Raw genomic sequence first — 15,006 nt, 5'->3', positions numbered from 1 at the left:
GTAAGGGACATTATGTGTATCATTATGTGTATAAGGGCATTTACAATGTGCAGCATATGTGCAAGGGAAATTATGTGTATAAGGGCATTAATAAAGGTTGGCATAATGTGTAAGGTCCATTATGTCTATACGGACATTAATAATGTGTGTCATGTGTAAGGGGCATTACTGTGTGGTAATATGTGTATAAATGCATTACCAATGTGTGGTATTACGTGTATAAGGTGCTCTACTGTGTGGCGTAACATAGAAAGGGCACTACTGTGTGGCGTATCGTATAGAAAGTGCACTGCTGTGTGGTCTAATGTGAATAAAGAGCCATATGGTGTGGTGTAATGTGAATAAGGAGCAATATGGTGTGGTGTAATGAGAATAAAGAGCAATATGGTGTGGTGTAATGTGAATAAAAGGCAATTCAGTATGATTTTATGTGGATGAGGGGCACTACTGTGAGGAGTAACGTATACAAGGTAAAGTGGTACTACTGTGTGATGTAATGTGAATAAGGGACACTATCGCATGATAAATTGTGAATAAAGTTGCACTACTGTGAGGCATAATTTGAAATGGGGGTACTATTGTTTGGCCATCCTCCTTGCCTGCAAAAACACACACCTTTTTGGGCTGTGCGCCAAATGTGCTCACTGTTCTTATTAAATTACAGGGGGTAGGAAAACAAAAATAAGGACTGCTATGGGTGGGGGGTGATGGTGCTGGGAAAGTGGTGCAGGGTCAGAGGCGGAACTAGCAGTGGTGCTAGGGGGGACCAGCCAAAATCTTGCCTAGGGCATCATATTGGTTAGGGCCGGCTCTGCCTATTTCCCTATAGATTGTAAGCTTGCGAGCAGGGCTTTCCTACCTCTATGTCTGTCTGTTGTTACCCAGTTTTGTTCTATTACTGTTGTTCTAATTGTAAAGCGCAATGGAAAATGCTGTGCTATATAAGAATCTGTTAATAAATAAATAAATAAATATTCCTAATTAAAGTAAAAATAATAAGTTACCTGTTAACAATTTACTTCCTTTTCCCTAATTATATTTAGCGCTTCACTCACTAAAGTTTGAATTTCCCATATATTACATTTAATTTCCTTCACATCAATATTGCTATTGGCTATTGGTCTTAGAAAGCCCATATGTTGTGCAGATAGAGTGCTACAGAGGTAACCATGCTCATTGTAACTACATCTAGGAGTGAAAGCGTCTTGTTTGCCAGTGCGGCGTGCATACCCGGCATGCGTGTGCATCTTCATCACGCCCACGCCCATTAAGAATGTTTCAAGCAGCAATTACCACAGCTAGGCACAGCTGGGCATGGGTGCTACTAGGTGTGCCTGGCGTGCACGTGCTGTCATGGCAAAGCTACAATGCGCGTGGCTACATCTGTACCTTAAAGCTCGAGGCTAGGGGCTATATTTACAAAGCAAGCTGCCATTTGTTAGCAAGTTGGAGCTGAAAATTTAAAGCAGCACTAACATTCAGTGAAATGGCTGGCGTCAGGGGCGCTTTAACAGGGGAGTGGGCTCGTGTGCACCTCCGGGTGGGCTCCCTCCTCTGCACAGCGCAGTAGTCTCCGGCAATATACCGGAGTCTACTGCGCATGTGCAGCTCTCCGAAAACATGGTGCCCGCCATGTTTCAGAGACCAATTTAGCTATTGCGCATGCGCGCGTCTATTTTAGCTGCGCCTTTTGAGGCAAGAGCACCGTTCGGCGTTGGACTCCGGAAAGGTGAGTATTAGAATATGGGTGCAGTGTGTGCCGTGTGGGCCTCCCCTGAACCCAAGGGCCCGTGTGTACTGCATCCATTATGGAAACGCCAATGGCTGGCGTTCTTTGCACTGAATGTGAGTACTGCTTTCAATTTTTAGCTCAAACCCGCTGAGTAGCTGCTGCTTTGTAAATATAGCCCTAGATGGTTTCTAATAAATAGACCAATCTTTTATTTTACCATCTGTTTGGCATGTTTATTTTATGGGTTATTCAAATTATTGCAGCACATCTATTTCATCTCAGGAACAGTGTTAAAGAAATTGGAAAATAAAAACAGTATACTGACAAAAAAATGTATGTGGAGCTAAATGAATTCCATCAAAAAGCACAGGTCTGATTCCCCTGGGGGTTATTCAATTGTCCCTGAAAGCTGGCACTATCTGAGATTTTATTTTTCACCTGCCCAGAGGCATGAGAAAACAAACCCGTTTACACGATCGCAGCCGCAAAAACACATGGATCTGGGAACTTCTGGATCTGTATTCACCCGAAAATCGATTATTTAAATAATTGCATATTTAGATTGTTTGTAATGTCTCCATTTGTGAAATGAAGTTGTTTATTATTAGTGCTGCATAGAAACAGGTACAGTGAGTCTCATCTTCCACAGTTTTGCCCAAAAAGTGTCTTGTGCTGATATCAGGTTAACTGGATGAAGGCATTTCTTAATACAGGTCACAAATTGCACAGATTGAATTGTATGCAATTTGATTGTGTGCGATTTGGTTGCGACTTATTCGCATTTTCATACAGGTCACAAGTTATATTATCATTGATAATATTTAAGGTTATGACTCATTAATAGAGTTCATGAGATTGATATACTAAAATGATATTGGCCAATAAATGTAATAAAGATTCAGTACATACACTGTATTATCTAGATAAAAATGAATTGTGTACTCAGTACGCAAACTTATTCTGTTTTGTATTTCAATAGGATGACTCCGGTGGTCTTGCAAAGGTGATCACATCAGGTAGCTATGAAATATGACTGATATTAAGTAGAGATGTGCTGTGGACACTTTGCGGTTGTGTAGTTTGGTTTTGGATCAGGATCTCCGTTCGTGTTTTGGATCTGGATTGGTTTTGCCAAAACCACCCTTTCGGGTTTTGATTTTGGATCTGGAGTTTTAAAAAAACAAACATAAAAACCAGCTAAAAATCACATCATTTGGGGGTATTTTTGATCCTACGTTATCATTGACCTCAATAACATTAATTTCCACTCATTTCCAGTCTATTCTGAACACCTCACAATATTGTTTTCAGGCGAAAAGGTTGCACCGAGGTAGCTGGATGACTAAGCTAAACGACACAAGTGGGCGGCACAAACACCTGGCCCATCTAGGAGTGGCACTGCAGTGGCAGACAGGATGGCAGTTTTAAAAACTAGGCCACAAAGAGCACATAATGCAGAGAAAAAAAGAGGTGCAAGATGGAATTGTCCTTGGGCTCTCCCACCCACCCTTATGTTGTATAAACAGGACACACACACTTCAACAAACCAATCATTTCAGCTACAGGGTCTGCCACACGAATGTGGCTGAAATGATTGGTTTGTTTGGGCCCCCACCAAAAAAGAAGCAATTAATCCATACCTCCCCAACATTTCATTTAATGAAAACGGGACACTTTAGTCCTGCACATGCGGCCGCGTGAAAAAGGGGCACGGCCTATGCAAAGGGGCGTGGCTTCATGGTAGTGTCGTGATCGCTGGTCACGCCCCCCCATTTTTTGTCACTAAGGGGGCATGTCCAGCGCTCTGTGAGCTGCTGTCATGGCCCCTCCCCTTCTGTCTCCATCGAATAGACGCTGTGCGCATGCACCCTTGTGGGTGACCCCAATTAACTGTGAGGTTAACCGTAGACCGCAAAGAGTTCCCATCATAGGCTAGAATGGAGGAGCGCTCTCCTCCGTTCTAGCCACTGTGCTCCGCCTGATTGACAGGCAAGGAGCACACAGCCAATCAGGAGAGCGTCATGACGTGGCGCTCCCTGATTGGCTGGCGAAATCTCCAGTGACAGTAGTCACGGGGGGTCCCGGCATTCGGAAAAAGGGGTTTCATGTGTAAACATGGAACCCCTTTAGTGTGAGGGTTCGTGTTTTGTTGATTTTTTTTTTAACCCCATGCTACATGGACTGAAGAGGATCGAACTTCACTGGATAACAGGTGAGTATTTTGGGCATTTTTTAACAGGTCCACCATGGATTCTACTGGACAAGGGGGCCGAGGGGCTACGTGGGACAATAGGTAAGTATGTGAGTGTGTAAGTGTACATGTATGTTAATTTAAACTTTACTTTCACTTTACTTGTGTGTGTTGTGTTTTTTGTGGAGTATTTGTTTTGTAGTAGAACTACAGGTACCAGTTGGCCCGTTATTTCCCCACGTGCTGGTACTTGTGGTTCTCCAAGTACCACCTTGCGGGGAGGCTTGCTGGGACTTGTAGTTCTACCACAAAAAAACTATATTCTTATTTTTACACAAAGCCTATCAGCCTCCCATCCACCGCCCACGGATGGGGAGGACAGCCTCGGGCTTCACCCTTGGCCCTTGGGTGGCTGGAGGGGGAGACCCCTTGATTTAAGGGGTCCCCACTCCTCCAGGGAACCCCGGCCAGGGGTGACTAGTTGGGGGTAATGCCACGGCCGCAGGGACCTATATAAAAGTGTCCCCCGGCTGTAGCAATATCTCTCTGGCTAGTGGAGCCCGGTGCTGGTTTAAAAAATGTGGGGGACCCCTACATCTTTGGTCCCCCATATTTTTTGAACCAGGACCGGACTGGTTGTATAAATGTGGGGGGACCCTACGCAATTTTCCCCCTGTATTTTTACAACCAGGACCGGCTCAAAACGCCAGAGGCTGGTTATGCTTAGGAGGGGGGACCCCACACAATTTTTTTCTTTGATTTTTAAGGAAAACCGTCCCTTTCCCACAGATAAGCATGCACGGATCTCACTGATTCATGCATGACTATCCAAACACACCAGGAAAAAGCAGGTCTATTTTTTTTGCTGCTTTTTTTTTTTAAGATTTGCAAAAAAATACGACCACAATTGAACATTCACTGACAAACACCAAAATACGAATGAATAGTAAATCACCGTGTTGTATGAACAAACAGCCGCGTTTGGTCTATTCATTCGTATTTCTGCCCTCTGCCATGAAAACCATTACCAATAGCCCCAACACTTCCACTGCCCAGATTTGTGCTTAGTAAATTCCCGTGTTGACACTTTGAAAAAACAAACAAACAAACAAACAAACAAACAAACAAACTCGGACAAAATCGGGACTTTAGTAAATAAACCCCCTGGAGTGAAGATGGAACCGATCACCAGGTCCTTTATAGAATCCGAAACCTTCAAGAATCTGACAGTGGGATGATGATGTTTTGCCTTGTTTTGGGATCGGAGTCTGGCGGGAAACCCCGAGCCAGACTCGGATTGTGAAGTTCGGGTGGATCCAGTTCTTGGAGAAAGACCCGCTCATCTCTAAAAATGTGTGAAACTTTTCCTAATGTCAGTATATGGTGCGAAAAAGGTAGTGCATGCAAATAAGGATGCAGGAAAACTTTGCAACAATAGATGCAAGCATGCCTAAGTACTGTCAATAATAAAAAATAGACTCACCGCACGTCCCTGATAGATAGATAGATAGATAGATAGATAGATAGATAGATAGATAGATAGATAGATAGATACATACATACGTGTGTGTTTATGTGTTACTTGTATTGTCAGGTAAAATATAGTTTGTTCCCAGTACTGGATAAAGGTTTAAACTAATGTTTTGTTTTTTTCTCTCTCTTAACACAGATGAACCCATTCTAAATTTTGTTAAATTAAACATTATTCTTTCAACGAGAACGGTCCCACAGTGGCTATTGATGAAATTATAAAAGGTTTTTAGATGCCAATAAGCACAAGGGCAGTCATTGTTTTTTTCGAAACAATGTGGGTGTGGTGGAACTATGCACTAGGTCAAATAAGAGCCATTCAAAGGCTAGTTAGACAGTTATGTTCAGGTGGCGGGGAAGGAAGGGTGGGGGGTAGATATGAATTACATTCCTTTGTCTTTGGTCCCAGGAAAGTTACTAATGGGCCAATGCAAATTAAACATTCTTTTCTCTTAGTCGCAGCAGTCCCTACTAACTTGCCTGGGTGATATAATGTACCCCATGTGGTCTATTTTTAGATACTGTACTCCAAGAAATTCTGTATAGGTAGTAAAGGATGTAATTGGATACTTCAAAGGCTAATGTTGCACTCCATTATTATAGAATCATGTCCATCATAGGTAGAGCAAATGTTATTACAAATACAAGGTTCCCTATGAACTAATGATGGACTGGACACTGGATTGAGGGTAAGAGATAGAACCCACAATTATACAATTATACTTAAGAGATAAATGAATAACTGAAGAGTCAATTTCCCATAGTGCCTAATCCGGTAGTCATTTCAATGTAAAATTCTAATTTCTTGTACCCTTTGCTTCTCTATCTCTTTTTTTTTTTTCTTGCCGTCACTGACTTCTATACTTTTTCCTTTCCCTATTCCTCTTCATCCTGACTGTTAATGAGTGCCCCAAAGACTCAACAATAGCTCAAATGTCTTTTTTTTACAAGTCTAAAGGAGATGTAGTTTCTTTACCAGTGGTCGAGATCCTGGTGGTCAGGATACCGATGCCGGAATCCCAACTGTTTACAATGCCAGCAGCCAGAATGCCGGCAAACAGGGGCTATTCCCGCTCTTGGGTTTCCACAACACCCATAGAATGGGAATAGAACTTGTGGCAAGTGCAGCGACCCACTGAGCCCACTGCATTGTGAGCGCAGTGAGCCCACAAGGGGCTCCGTTGCGGTCACCCCCCCCCTCCCGCCGGCATTCTGACATCCGAGATCCCGACCACCGGCAGTACAGCCCCAACCCCCCTGAAGTGTCTATTTCATTCTGTCACAGCCAGAGGGACTGCAGGGAGCCGGCACTTACCAGTCCGGACTGTGGTCTCTTTCCCGGCAGGGCTGCGGCAGGTGGTAACAGCTGGTAGGAGCAGGTGGCTGGTGTGCGGCTGGAGGTCCGGGAGGCAGGTGAGGGCGAGAAGGCAGCAAAAGAGAGCTCTATGCGGCTGAGAGTCCCAGCGCCACCATCTTGATTCTGCACATGACTTGCGGGGACCAGGAGGGCACAGGTTATTTCTGGGAGCATTCTGGGGCATTTTGATGACAGTGCAACATCTCACGCAGCCTAGTCTGCATGCTAGTGCTCTGTGCCCTCAGTTTCCAGAGTGTGTTCTTGCTCCTGGTTCCTGTTGTTAATTACAGCTCTGTTTTTCACAGTCTCCTCCCGTCTAAGCTCACACGCTCCCTGTCCTTTACCAGCACCGTGCAAGCTCAACCGCTGATGCCGCTCCGCTACAGCTATCTCCGTCACTGCTCCAGTCTGCGAGAGGGTGGTCAGGATCCAGATCACGGTATACTGGTGTCCTCGGTCCACCAGGGATTTTCCTTCAGATCATCAGTACCCGTGTCAGTCTTCTTTCCTTCATCCTCATATAGAAGTTTTTAGTGCTTCATGCGAAGGAACTTCATCCAACCAGCCCGCTTCCACCCCAGAGAGACCATCTCCCAATTGGAACTCAGTTCAGAGGTCCCAGTTGTCATCTCAGGGGTCACTAAGAACTTTAACCCTTCAGGTCACTTCCATCACGGAGAGTCCACCTCCCAATCGCAACCTAGCTTGGAACTACAAGTCACAGCTAGAACTTTACTGACACAAACCTTTAAACCAAGTTATGTATCCATCCTAAGACAAATGTAGTTATTGTTATGATCATTATTTTGCCTGACACTAAAGGAATTGTTTTATCTATTGCAAGTAGGACACAAGGTATAATTGCAAGTAGGATACAAGGTATAATTGCAAGTAGGATACAAGGTATAATAAAGGTCAACTACAGTCATATAAGATGAAGGAGGAATAGTGGGGACATTATCTGACTAAGGGGTCAAAACACTGACACCGGACAGGATATAGGGAAGACATAAATAAGGACATGATTTAATGTTATAAGCACCACATGCAGTATCTGTTCAATTTAAATTTGGCACCGACAAGTACAAGATGGGACTTGGCCTTTATGGAGCCAAAAATAATACCCATCAAAAGATGTAATATGCTGAATCTCATATGTTATTCATCAGATGTATCTCATAAGATACAAAGGGTGGAAGAAAGATGATATAGACACAAGGAGGATTCAGTAGTTCACACAGATATATATGATTGCATGGAACATTTCCATTAGATTCACTTCACCTATGTGACAATCCCTAGACAATATTCTTATTATTATTATTATTATTATTATTATTATTATATAGATAATGTGGGTTGGCAGAAGATAATACTAATGCCAAACAAAAGATACATTTTGAGGTCATAAATGAAGCTGGGGTACTATGACAAGTAACAAGAAACTCGACCAGATGTTTACTAGACACACTAAGGGACTATTGATAACCACACAGCTGCCACTGGTAGTGACAAATATAAAATGTCTAAGCACTCGCATACATAGTGATAATTATTAGGACAAGGAGAGCTTATGAAATTGCAAAAGAGTCCTCAGCCTCACCTATAGCTCAGTTACCAAGAATTCAGGCAACTAATTTAAAGGTTTTCCTTTACTGATTTTTGGGACCACTAGCATACAGAAATTCATTGAAATGCTAGATTAGTGTTCCCAACAGGAGAAGGCTGTCCAGAAGTCAAAGGGATGTGGTCAGGAGTCCCCAGAACTCTGTAAAGATGCACATGGTAGGGCAGTAGCTCCCAGCGCCGGCTTTTTTTGGCCTGATAGAGGCAGCATATGGTCTGACTCATTTGGGTAAGGAACGTATGCGTAGTGCGTAGATCGACTGGTGTGTATCAGACTTACTTTCTCAAGCTGTGAAGAAGGTTGCTTGGTGCCTTATCTGTTTGAGAAAGAATACTGAGAAAACAATACCAACAGAGACATTCCATAATCCTCCTGCAGGGGGCTCATTCCATTACAAATCAACTTCATCCAAGTAGTAGAATGTAGGAATTTAAAAATGTGTATTCATTTATGTTGAATGTGTAACATTTAAATTGATTTGGTTACATGGAATTATAGCAATTAATTTAGCCATATATGATACTATACATAGTAAGTGTTACTCTGGACATCATACAGATTGGTAGCCCTTACTGTTTAAAAATCCCCAAGCATCCTTTGTAGGTTAGATGAGTACCCAAATGTTACTAATGAATCTTGGGTTCTGCTGAGTGCCTACAAAGTTTGTTCTATCCTTTTCCCAGCAATGACCTCTTACCCTACCATGTTATGTCTGGCTAAATATCTTAGTTAAGATTAAAAAGACAGTTGTATAATGAGTATATATATATATATATATATATATATATATGTTAGGTTCCTGGTGCTCAGAACAAGGGAGATGTTATGAAGTGAGTCCAGAGCACCAGGATGTAATGCTGGGAAAGGGGAATGGAAAGGGAATAGCCCCTGGCGCCCTATCTCCGTTGTCTCGCCCGTGCTGTCAGAACACTCTTGCGAGACTATGGTTGCTTGAGCCCATGGCAGCCGCGTTTGAAGGGCGGATTACGTCTGCCCAACTTCGATGCCCCCTCGGGTCTTAATGAGAGACAAAGAGTGAACCGAGACAGGGTGATAACAAGGGGCCCTCTAACTAAACAACAAGGCCAGGGGCTACTAACAAACCTAAAACCAAAGTATGTGCGGCTTGCCGCCAAAGGAAAAGAACAACAAAGGAAATGCTGACCACACGCCGACACAATACTTCTGTGTACCGGCGGTGACAGCATAAGCAGAACCCTCTGCAAAACACCAGTGACAGAAATAATAACAGAATACAGCGGCCTAGGCCGACGGACGCGGCAGAGCCGCTACTCACGGAACGGTACGAATACTGGCAAACGGACAGGAACCCCCAATGCTGCCGACACAGACTCTCAGAACTGGAGGACAGGCAGAATCCAAAACGACAGACCGGTGGACACCAAGAAGCCAGAAACTCGACCAGGCATAGGCAAAGCCACAGGACTTCTGGACAGGAACGCTTCACGGCAGGACACGGGATCAGACACAGGAATCGACACAGGGACTGACACAGGAATCGACACAGGAAGCAGCTCGACAGACACTGCTACACAGGAGCTCAGGAACTGGCAGGAACAAGCTCAGAACTCAAGCAGACTGGAAACCTAGAAATATCACCAGCGTCTGTGAATTGCACTGAGCCAGCATATAACAGAGAGGCCTAATTAATAATATCATGCAGCTGCCCTGTTGCATGACTCCAAACTGACAAGATGCAATTAGCAGCCAGGTGAGGCTGAACACATGGGAACAAGCTGCAATTACACAGACTAACCAGCGGCAGCAACCAAGAGTATTCTTAAACAGAGCAAAGGGAAATCCTGGCCTGAAAGACAACTTATAAACATAAAATACCTAACTGACATGCAAAACAGGAATGAGCCACAGCCGTGGCTCATAACAGTACCCCCCCCCCCTTGAGGAGGGGTCAAAGGACCCCAAAATACAGACTATCCAAAACAAGGGATACAAAAAAAACCAGACACACTGGTTTAACAGTCAAGAAAACAGAAACAAGCTGTAGCAACAGCTTATAACAGTGCCCTCCCCTTGACGGTGGCCACTGGACACAAGACTAGGAAAAAAAGTCTTTATTTTTTTTTTTTTATATCAAGGCAAGAGTCAAAAATTATTTCTTTTTCTTTCTACAAAGCTCTTTAGGTCTGACCAAGGTAATTCCCCAAACATTGTCTGAACTGACGGTACCACCCAGCAAGGCTGCGTTCAAATCAGAGATAGGTTTCTTACCCCTGGGAGCTGAACTTTCAGGCAAAGTACTCCTATTAGAAGAAGAATTCAGAAAAGCACATCCTGCAGTCAAAACAACAGGGTGAGACTCTTGTGCCGAGTTTACAGTATTTGTTGGACTCTCAGCAGACAAGACGGGTGACTTAGAGGAACCTGAACCAATTTCTTTGGAACCATATCTTTTAATAATTGCATCACAGAATGCTGGGGGATCCTGAAGAATGGGATCTTCAGCTTTCATTAGGCTGGTCGCCCAATCAAAAGGCTCTCCTCTAAAAGAATAAATCAGATAGAGCCCAAGGTTCTCTAAAGTGATGCCCAGAAATGGTCTAGACAACATAATAATGTAATAGTGTTTGAAAAGCGCCAGAAATTGGGCTAAGTCCCCATCAAAGATTATGGATGTTGAGATATCAACAGAGTCAGGATCTGTTTCCTTCCCATCTGACTGACTGGAGTGCTTTGCTAGGACTTGGTCACTATTGACCTTACTCGAGGCTGAGACTCTCTGAACCCCACCCGGGGCAGTGACTTTCTGAACCCCACCCGGGGCAGTGACTTTCTGAACCCCACCCGGGGCAGTGACTTTCTGAACCCCACCTGGGGCAGCGACTTTCTGAACCCCACCCGGGGCAGCGACTTTCTGAACCCCACCCGGGGCAGCGACTTTCTGAACCCCACCCGGGGCAGCGACTTTCTGAACCCCACCCGGGGCAGTGGCCTTCAGGAACCCCGCTGGGGCAGTGGCCTCCGGGAACCCCGCTGGGGTCAGCACCTCGGATTCTTTTACTGGGACCGAGCCATCGACCTCCCTAACTGGGACTGAGCCATTGGCCTCCCTCTCTGAGTTGATAATTATCGAAACTTCTCCCGGGACTATGACTTCCGGGACTTTTGCTGAAGCTATAACCTTCAGCACCTCCACTAATGCTACGCCTCTTAAGTTCTTTCCTGGGGAAGCGACCTCTAGACCCTTCTTAGAGGCTGCGTCTCTCGAGACCCCACTTGGGGATATTACTTCAAAGATCCCTTCTGGGGTTTTGCTTCTCGAGTTCCCTTCTAGAACTATGGTTTCAGATACCCTTTCTGGGGTTGCGCTCTTCAAGTGCCTACCTGGGGTAACAGCTTCTGAGACCCCTTCTGGTATGGAAACCTGAGCTATAATATTTGATGTCCCTCTATAAGCTAAAGCATCGGGTACCGCTCCAGCACTCTGGGCATCGGATACCGCTCCAGCACTCTGGGCATCGGGTACGGCTCCAGCACTCTGGGCATCGGGTACCGCTCCAGCACTCTGGGCATCGGGTACCGCTCCAGCACTCTGGGCATCGGGTACCGCTCCAGCACTCTGGGCATCGGGTACCGCTCCAGCACTCTGGGCATCGGGTACCGCACCAAGATCCTGAGCAACGGGCACCACTCCAGGACCCTGGGCAACGGGCACCACTCCAGGACCCTGGGCAACGGGCACCACTCCAGGACCCTGGGCAACGGGCACCACTCCAGAAACCTGGGTAACGGGCACCACTCCAGGGGCTTGCAACTCTGCTTCAATAGGAACCTCAAGAGAGGAGAGAAACATTCTCTTTTGATTCCTGAATCTATAATGGGGCTCCCTTGCCCAAGGACCCCAATTATAGGACAGAGAGCTTTTTAGTGTGGGTTGTGTGACAAGTACCTCTGCCACAGTAGAGACAGGAGTAGGTCTTGTATCCTGACTCAACTTGGCCAGAGGACAAGACTCGTCACCACACTTTGACTTGCGCAACTCACAGGTCTGCAGATAGTGGCCTAAACCCCCACAATATAGGCATAAGTTTAAGTTTCTGCGACGCAGACGCTCCTCTTCTGAGAGCCTGGGCCGCAGAAAACTTTTAAACCTTTTCTCTTCAATTAAACCAGAGGATTCTCTTGTCACCATACTGTGAACAAGAGTCTCTTTAGAGATAGATGTACTCTCAACGACTTCTGGCAAGATGAGCAAGATTTTAGTCAGAAGGTTTTGCAGTTGCTTTAAGTATTGCTGCAAAACTTCTAATCGCTCTGGTCTCAAAGCACTGAAAGCAGAGTTCAGGGCTGAGAGAGATGCCTGCAGGGCTTGCATAGTAGACATAGGAGGATTTAAAACTAGACAAGACAAGACAAGGCAAGACTAGACAAGGCAAGACTAGACAAGGCAAGACTAGACAATGCAAGACTAGACAAGGCAAGACTAGACAAGGCAAGACTAGACAAGGCAAGACTAAATTTTTAAACTAGACAAAACAAGACTGGTTTTTTTTTTTTTTCAAAACACCGGACTGGATTCTAAACACCGGACTGGATTCTAAACACCGGACTGGATTCTAAACACTGGACTGGATTCTGCACACTGAATTCTAGACAAGACTGGATTCCAAACACCGGACTGGATTCTAGACTAGACACTGGACTGGGCCAAAAAAGAAAAAAGTTTTATTTCTTTTTTGTGGTAGGGCTGGTGATAATGTTAGGTTCCTGGTGCTCAGAACAAGGGAGATGTTATGAAGTGAGTCCAGAGCACCAGGACGTAATGCTGGGAAAGGGGAATGGAAAGGGAATAGCCCCTGGCGCCCTATCTCCGTTGTCTCGCCCATGCTGTCAGAACACTCTTGCGAGACTATGGTTGCTTGAGCCCATGGCAGCCGCGTTTGAAGGGCGGATTACGTCTGCCCAACTTCGATGCCCCCTCAGGTCTTAATGAGAGACAAAGAGTGAACCGAGACAGGGTGATAACAAGGGGCCCTCTAACTAAACAACAAGGCCAGGGGCTACTAACAAACCTAAAACCAAATTATGTGCGGCTTGCCGCCAAAGGAAAAGAACAACAAAGGAAATGCTGACCACATGCCGACACAATACTTCTGTGTACCGGCGGTGACAGCATAAGCAGAACCCTCTGCAAAACACCAGTGACAGAAATAATAACGAAATACAGCGGCCTAGGCCGACGGACGCGGCAGAGCCGCTACTCACGGAACCGGTACGAAAACTGGCAAACGGACAGGAACCCCCAATGCTGCCGACACAGACTCTCAGAACTGGAGGACAGGCAGAATCCCAAACGACAGACCGGTGGACACCAAGAAGCCAGAAACTCGACCAGGCATAGGCAAAGCCACAGGACTTCTGGACAGGAACGCTTCACGGCAGGACACGGGATCAGACACAGGAATCGACACAGGGACTGACACAGGAATCGACACAGGAAGCAGCTCGACAGACACTGCTACACAGGAGCTCAGGAACTGGCAGGAACAAGCTCAGAACTCAAGCAGACTGGAAACCTAGAAATATCACCAGCGTCTGTGAATTGCACTGAGCCAGCATATAACAGAGAGGCCTAATTAATAATATCATGCAGCTGCCCTGTTGCATGACTCCAAACTGACAAGATGCAATTAGCAGCCAGGTGAGGCTGAACACGTGGGAACAAGCTGCAATTACACAGACTAACCAGCGGCAGCAACCAAGAGTATTCTTAAACAGAGCAACGGGAAATCCTGGCCTGCAAGACAACTTATAAACATAAAATACCTAACTGACATGCAAAACAGGAATGAGCCACAGCCGTGGCTCATAACAATATATATATAAGAATGGGGTACCCCCAATAGCGCCAACTGTGAGTCTAAAGCAGCACCTCTAGAAGAACCTCCTGTTAGCCAAGGTTCAAAAACAATATCAGATGCACAGATCTGAGTGTGCTAGATTAATGGTATTGTGCACGTACTTAATTGCTGTGGTATACAATAAAAGTCTCAAATACATTCAAGTAAAATGTATTCATAAAAATACAGTAAAACATCAAGAGCATCGATAAGGTTTCACAAAGCTGTGTCTTTGGATTTATCCGGTTTTACATTTAGTTTCTTTGTTGGCATAGATTCACTGAGTGACACAAATGCAGAAAGATAGATTGATCCAACGTGTTTCGTCCCTTAATGGTACTTCTTCAGGGGTACAGAAATCTACATGATAACATAAAACAACAATTTGCATGAACAATACCAATTTAAAGAGGATGTATATGATTTTTTACAATCATACATACCGGATGCTCAGACAATGAGGTGGGAATAACTTGGTAAACCATCTACACCTCTAATTGTACCAGTTGAAGTAGGTATATTCAACCTGATGGATAAAATATTATATTTTAGGATTTCAAATACAGAAAATATTTGGGAGGGAACAGATGGTATGAGGGGATTAAAATACATACCAGGTTATATCTAGTGTATTAGAACGCAACGTAATATGGCTTCATATCGTGGCGTGATGGATTATATCTCTAAAAT

At 44.8% G+C, this 15,006-nt stretch overlaps 1 long non-coding RNA gene across 1 annotated transcript in view; it reads right to left on the bottom strand.

Moving 5' to 3' along the window:
• Positions 1-14,523: 14,523 nt before the first annotated feature.
• LOC134957831 (uncharacterized) overlaps positions 14,524-15,006 on the bottom strand; it is a 48,610-nt gene continuing 48,127 nt past the window's right edge. Inside the window, exons 4-5 of the long non-coding RNA XR_010186761.1 lie at positions 14,760-14,842; positions 14,524-14,676 (exon numbers count right to left, since the gene is read on the bottom strand). This is a non-coding gene — a long non-coding RNA (uncharacterized LOC134957831). The remainder of the gene's footprint in view (positions 14,677-14,759; positions 14,843-15,006) is intronic.

Source organism: Pseudophryne corroboree, chromosome 9 (genome assembly GCF_028390025.1).
Source record: "Pseudophryne corroboree isolate aPseCor3 chromosome 9, aPseCor3.hap2, whole genome shotgun sequence".
NCBI lineage: Eukaryota > Metazoa > Chordata > Amphibia > Anura > Myobatrachidae > Pseudophryne > Pseudophryne corroboree.
This window is presented reverse-complemented; position numbering and strand designations above follow the sequence as displayed.